Below are 8,208 nucleotides of genomic sequence, written 5' to 3' on the forward strand. Positions count from 1 at the left end.
ACTTGCACACATTGAACAATCCGAGGAGACAATAAATTTACCTCAAAATTTTGAACAAGACAAACAATAAAGGATGAAACTACTCTAGAACAAACAATAATAATAGAAGTTGTAGATACTTCTACTATTGGTGATGACCCATTACCTGTACATATAGATAAAGTAGAGCCACAAAGAATAACTGAATGTGAGGATGCTTCAACAATTGGGGATGACCCATTACATGTATATATTGCTAAAGCAGAGCAACAAATAATAACAGAAGCTGTAGATACTTTTACCATTGGGGATGACCCATTACCTCATATTGATAACACAGAGCAACAAATAATAACAGAAGCTGAAGATTCTTCAGTCATTAGGGATGACCCTTTACTAGAAGATATTGATAGAGTACAATAAATAATAATGGGTGTGGTGGAATATCTCAAGCTTGTAAGCATTAAATCTTTAGATGATAAGGGGGAACAAAAAGACACCCCATGAGAAATTATAGATGATTATGTGATAAAAGTATTAAAAAATAACTCTTTCTATTGTGTCCTATTACTTTTATTTTGACATTATACAACAATAGTATTTTGGTTATGTAACCTCGCCCAGCGGCGTTATTTACCGATTTTCCTGGCAAAGCACCAACATCTCTTGAAATGAAGCAATCAATCAATTTTTTTTCCAAATACACTGATAAATTAGTAAATATTCACAAATTTTATATTATGCAGTACTCTTATGTTTAAATGTCACAATGACAATGTCATGATGCTGAGGTGAATTTATGATTAGTATGGGACATGAAATAAATCGTTCTGGCTCCGATGATATACTGCAAAATAACTAGTTTGCAAATAAGCATGTGGATGTTTTTATCGTGATAATGGAGAATAAGAAGAATGAATCACATGCATTTTACATATTTCATTACACTGGGTAAATATTCATTTAAGTAAATTCCTGTAAAGTTAACTTCTTCCACTATGATTAAAACATGTCAATGTTTGCGCGATTTTATGAAGATGTATAGAGATTAAAAAGGAAACAGTAAAATATGCAGACTTATTTTACTTCCTATTATTGATAAACAACATTAGGCATTGTTGGTTGGGGAATTGAAAGAACGTAAATGGAGATTATATGACTCCTTGCCTACAAGATTCACAAGGATATCACCCAAAATGTTGTAAGCATATTCATCAGAAGCTCAATTATTCCTCAATAAATTTTATCATTATAATCTTACTCAGCAATTCAATTCAAAATGAAACTTTGCAGATCAAACTATTTATAAAATATGTCGAGAAAGCTTTCAGGAGCGATCTACCTAAATGGCCAGTTCTCATGGCTAAAGGCATTCCAGTGCAAAGAAATGGATTTGATAGCAACATTTTCATTTGTAAATATATAGAAACATTAGTACAAGTCAAAATAGGTCATTGAAACGACAAATTAAGCTGACAGGCATATATGCCAAAATTTAGAGCTGAATTTGCCTATGATATATGTGTGTGGGCTATGTCTCAAGCACAAATGATTTTTTATTGGATTTCCTCTTACTTCATTAATTAATTCTAAACATTTTAATTAATTAGGTTTTTCATTTTATTGGTCGTAATAATGTTAATTGAGCTCTTCTCCTTATTACAATCAACCAAATACAATGACAATGCCACCGCAAAAATACTACAATAACACCAAAATACAACCACTTCAATAACACCTACTACGACCACTTCAATAACTCTTCAAACCCACTAAAATAAAATCTCAATAATACTACAACAACATAACAATAATACCAGGATAATACCGCATCACCTCAATAAAACTACTTCAATAATACCTCGATAACACCACAATACAAGTCAATAACATTTCTACACAATAACACATTATAACATGTCTATAATACTCCAATAACACCAATAATAATACTTTTGCACAATATTAATAATAACTAAATACAATGTCAATAACACAACTGTAAAAATATGTCAATAACACCACAATTACATGCTAATACTACAATATAATGCCAATAACATCGCAAAATATGCTAATACTCTAATACAATGCCAATAACCCAACAAAAATACTCCAATAACACCACCAATAACACCACCACAAAAACTCTCCAATAGCACAATAGTGGTGTTATTCACATGGCTTTGTAGTGTTATTAGAGTTGTACCATGGTGTTATTGGTGTGGTTTTTTTTTTTTGCGGTGGTGTTATTGGTTGTGTTTTCCGGTGTTATTACAGTATCATTAGAGTGGTTTTTCAATTTTGTTGGATAGGAACCATGGTGTTATTGGTGTGTGTTTGTGGTGGTTTTATTATCACTATTTTTTGATGCTATTGCGGTGTTATTTGGATGATTTTGTATTGTTATTTTAGGAAAATCGCGATGTTATTTGTGTTTGTTTGTGGCTTTGTTATTGTCTCTATTTTTTGGTGTTATTGTGGTGTTATTGGTGTGTTTTTGTAGTGTTATTGAAGTGAAATCATAGTGTTATTTGAATGTTTGTGGTGATGTTATAGCTGTGAATTTATGGTATTATTGTAGTATTACTGACATGATTTTGCAGTGTTATTGAAGGGTAACCCTAGTGTTATGAAGCTATAGGAGATGACTTTTGTACCTTACTTTATAGTAGAGTTGTTATAATTTTTAATTTTTTGGTCACTGTCCACACTCCATAAAATGGGTAACAGTAGATAACACTATTGATCTAGTTTTGCATTGTTATTAATTTGATTAAATTTGAGTAAATTTAAGCTAATAAAAAAGGTATGAGTACATTTACATTATTTTTAATCCTCGGGTCATAACTCAAAGTCTCAAACGACTAATAATCTTACATTCATACCACTCAATTCCAATGTATTTACACTCTAACAACTAAATTTTACTTTTTAAATTTGTACCACCCAAATCTTTCATATCATATAAAAAAAAATAATAAACATTCTCTATTGCACATTATTATCGAGGTTCTATCACAGAGTTATTAGTGTGGTTTTGTGGTGTTATAAGGGTAGTATTGGATGTGTTATTGGAGTAGTTTTGTGGCGGCGATAGTATTGGGGTGGTTTAGTGGTGTTATTGAAGGGAACCCGTAGTGATATTGACATGTTGTTTTATGGAGGTGTTATTCGCGTTGTTTTGCATTGTTATTCAAATATTATTGCGATTTTATTGGCATAATTTTGTGGTGTTATTGGAGACCCACCGTGATGTTATTGGAGTGTTTTTGTAGTGACGATATTATTATCATAGTATTAGGCAGTTTAGCGGTGTTACTGGAGGGAACCTGCAGCGCTATTAATGTGTTTATCTGCGATGGTATTATTTGTGTTGTTTGGTGGTGCTATAGAAGTGTTATTGCGATGTTATTGTCCTGATTTTGCAGTGTTACTAAAGAGTTAATGCAATGTTATTGGAGTGGTTTTGCAATTGTTGTGTTATTGCGGTAATATTGGAGTGGTTTAGTAGTTTTATTGGAGGGAACACGTAATGTTATTGGCATTTTTTTGTGATGGTGTTATTCGTGTTGTTTATAAAGTTATTGGGATGTTATTACAGTGTTGTTAGGGTGATTTTGTGGTGTTATTGGAGAGTCACAGTAGTGTTAATGGAGTGGTTTTGTGATGACTGTATTATTAGTGTATTATTGGGGCAGTTTAGCGATGTAATTTGCATTATTTTGCGGTGTTATTGAAGTGTTATGGGCATGGGTTTGTAGTGTTATTGGAGAGTTGTCCCGATGTTATTGAAGTTGTTTTGCGATGGTGGTGTTATTGCGGTAGTATTGGGGTGATTTAACAGTATTATTGGAGGGAACACACAGTGTTATGAACAGGTTTTTCCATGATGGTGTAATTTGCATTATTTTGTGGAGTTATTGAGGTGTTATAGCGATGTTATTGGCATGGTTTTACGGTATTATTGAATAGTTGTCATGGTGTTATTAGAGTGGTTTTGCGGCGAGATTTCATCGGTAATTTCACGGGGTTATTGTCATGTTATTGAGGGATTTTACGGTGTTATTGGAGAGTTTCCATGGTGATATTATAGTGGTTTTGCGACATCGTTGATGGCGTAATTTTGGGGTGTTGTTGCTGTGATATCAGGGTCATCTTACAGTGTTATTAAAGGGAACCCGTGGTGTTATTGGAGTGTTTTTTTAAGGCAATGTTATTAATGTTGTATTACAGTATTATTGAAGTGTTATTGGTGTATTTTTGCCTTGTTATAGAGGAGTTGCAAAAGTTTTATTGGGGTGATTTTGCGACAGCATTGATGGTGTAATTCTGAGGGTGTTATTGTGGTGCTATTGGAGGGAACACGGTGTTATTGGTGCATGTTTTTGAGGCCGTGCTATTCACGTTGTGTTGTGGCTTTATTGACGTGTTATTTCAATGTTATTGTTGTAGTTTTGTTGTTCTTGTGGAGTTGTCGCGGTGTTATTGGCGTGGTTTGCGGTGGCATTGATGCCATAATTTCAGGGTTTTATTATTATGTTATTGTGATCGTATTGCGGTGTTATTAGACAAAACCTATGATGTTATTGGTGCATTTTTCTAAGATGTTGTTATTTGTGTTATTTTGCGGTGTTATTGAGGTGTTATTTCAGTGTTATTGACATTGTTTTGCGGTGTTATTCGGGAGTTCCCACTGTGTTGTTGGTGTAGTTTTTGCCAGCGTTGATGATGTAATTTTGGTCTGTTATTGTAGTGTTATCGGGGCCGTCTTGTGATGTTATCAGAGGGAACCCGTGGCATTATTGACATGTTTTTCTGTAATTGTGTTATTCGAGTTGTTTTGCAGTTCTATTGAGGTATTATTTCAATGTTATTGGCGTTGTTTTGAGTGTTATTAGGGAGTTGCTACGGTGTTATTGGCATGGTTTTGCGACAGCGTTGATGGTGCAATTTCATGGTGTTATTGGGAGCCAAAATTATTTCAGTGCTATTGGCATGATTTTGTTTTGTTATTAGAGAGTTACTGCGGTGTATTGGGACCTAAAGTTATTAGATTACTGTAGTTGTTAATCTAGCCATGAATGGTAGAACATGTTACAGTAGAACATATTTATGAGCTGTATAAAGACATTAATAAACCAAATTTACATAAAAACTCATATAGACTGACCATAAGTCATTTTTCAATTGTATAAATGGCCACATACATGCTTGAAGATTACTAAACTAAAAAATGAATTTATATTTTAAATTATTATAGAGAACATAAATTAAGAGTAGACCAAACATGAAGCACTCCAATTAAATGAACTAATTAATAATACACTTAGAGCTCACTAATGGACTGTATTAACAAGTTGATATATGTTTCATGGGTTGCGAAGTAAAGCATTCTTGCTATTTTGGAGTAATTACAAATGAATGTTTAGGAACACATTTTAATTAAAAAATAGTCTAATGGTATTGAATTTCAACTATATACCTCATTGAGACAATTCAATATTACAAATAAATTTACCTTGCATGCGATAACTGGTTATTGACTTGATGAAGCTTCTTTCATCTTTCATGTATACCATGGTTCAAGTTAGAGAAAAATATTGTTACATCGAGTAAAACTATTTTTAAATGTAGAAATATATAGCTTTTACTCTCTTGTTTCTTTTTCTTTGTACCCTTTTAATCTAGAATTAGATATTCCTTTTAGCTGCAACTTTGATGGGACATTCAAATTGCATTCTCTATTTGGTGTAATTTTTTTTTCTTTTTCATTTTTGCTTTGATTAATGTGCTTCCCACTTAATATGTCTTCAATATCTACTAATAATTTTTTCAATGGTTCCAACATACATTGCTCACCCAGTTCATTTTCCTGTGCTTTAATACTAATTTGATATTCAAACTTTTGAACGTATGAGCGAAATAGAAGGCCACTTGAAGAACCATTCAACATTTGGGACTCTTTGAGATGTTTATATCCAAATGTGTTATAGATGTCAGTTTTTGCTTGAACATATCATCACAATAAGAAATATATATCATGAATCTTTGTTATACTTTCTAAGTTAAAAACTCATAGAGAGTGAGAAAATAATAATCCCATTTTAAATTTTTTGCAGTTGCACGTGATCTCAGAAACGTCAAATTTAACAATCTAGGGTTTGTTTGTCCCCTGATTATCCCAATTTTTTACATAAAATTTTGAATCAATATCTTCAGAGAAGTCCACAATAAAACCACATATCCCATATAATAACTCTTTGTTAAACATTGAGTATAGCTTCCTCGTATAAAATGAAGCTACCCACTTCAACTGAGCTGCTTTTAACCACACGCGTAATTGCAGACTGAGCACATTTGAAATCTTCGTCCTTCTCATTCCATCTCCATGATTCCATAACATTTTCAAGTCCACAAAATGGTCGATAAGAGTGCTTGTTGGCTTGGAGACACCATGATAGATATTATTTGTGAACTCACTTTTTTGTTGATAATATTCTAATTCAAATGTTCTTTTATTGAATGTTGTTGACCACTTATGTATGATATTGTACATATCATTTAACCAAACGTTGTAGTGTAGGTTTTTTTTCTCAATCATTACAGACCTATTTTCTTCATACTCCTCAGAATCACACTTGGTCATACATTTATAAAAAAAGGTCATTCACACTCTTGCTACCTATACCACATTGCACCTTCAAAGGAAATTTCTTGTAGAAATGTCATTAGCATAATCTTTATCGTGTATGTGGGAGACATTCTTTAACAACTCTTGCCATTCTTTGATCCTGATCAGTTAAAATTATTATTGGATGCTTGTCATCCATTATACAAATCAATGTTTTGAATTGAAAAACTTAATCGTCTAGTCGGATAAAAAACAAATTAAAAAAAGAACTTTTTGTCAAAGGTAGTTAACCCCAATAAAAGGAGCATAACATAAATTATACTTATGCAACCTACAACTTGTATAAAAAATTATGACATCCCCATAACAATCATAATAAGCCTGGATGTCTAATCACTCCAAAAAGCTCAATCCAAAAAAAGCTCATCATTCTACCACACTCATCAATTTGGAAGCTCACTCAAACATGTTATTCTTAGCTTGTCTCTCCGTGAACAATTGTAATAGAGAATTAAAATCACATTGTTCAATTCTATCACTTCTTTCCCTTTGTATAAAATTGAAGGCATTTATCTCTCTTCATATATTCCATGTTTTTTACCCCCCAACTTCAATAACATGGAAGTTAAATGCATCCGTTGCTCTAATCTTTGATTCTATCATCGATCTCAATACATTTACATTGATCTCATTTATCTTTCTACTGGAAAGCAAAAGATGCTTATCAGCAGGTTTCGTCAAGGGGTGGATATAACTTTCTATAAATTTATTAACTGTCATGATGCCTTCAACATCAATAACATATCAAACTATGACTGGACAATTAGTCCTTGTGTCCTCTTTTTTGAACATCAACGTGTTAGTGAACTTCGCCTCTTGCTTTTGACCAGCTTTTCACATATAAAATCCTTCCTCTTAATGTTCTTCGAGTTCGACCAAAAAACTACTATGGTCATTTCAGACAGTAAATCTAATATGATGAGCATATGCACAAAAATGTTCATATGCTTCTCGCTCATTATGGATAATGGTGCATAAGAAAACTATTTACAATTGGATCATTGTAAACATTTCCAGGCTCACAAAACTGCAAATTTGCATTATATTTTAAACATGGTTAGATATGAAAATAACATCAAACAAACACTATAATCTCAACAAAACAAAACATTACACCAACACCTTCATAATCCTACAATAACACCAACATATCACAAGAATAATTCCAGAATAACACCAAAATAACATCACAATAACACTACAGTAAGACAAGTACTAGAATAACACAAGCAAACACATCATAAACCATACATAACACCGCAAAAACGCCGCTGTTGCCCCACAACAGCGCCTTTATGATAATTACAACATTTCGGACGCAACTAAACTCACATTCGTTTCAAACTCCTTGCTATTATTTTCGGAATTCATCATCAATATTCCCTGGTCAAGAGAGATGTTCTTTGCAGCTGCTCGAAACCCTAGCTTCCAGAATCGCAAATGAAGAATATAATAGAATAAAGCGTGAACGTGATAAAAGACGCTTTTTTGATGGAGGTCACCAAAAATAAAAAAAAAAAAAAAAAGAAAAAGAA

The sequence above is a fragment of the Phalaenopsis equestris genome, unplaced genomic scaffold (genome assembly GCF_001263595.1).
Source record: "Phalaenopsis equestris unplaced genomic scaffold, ASM126359v1 Scaffold198379, whole genome shotgun sequence".
Lineage (NCBI taxonomy): Eukaryota > Viridiplantae > Streptophyta > Magnoliopsida > Asparagales > Orchidaceae > Phalaenopsis > Phalaenopsis equestris.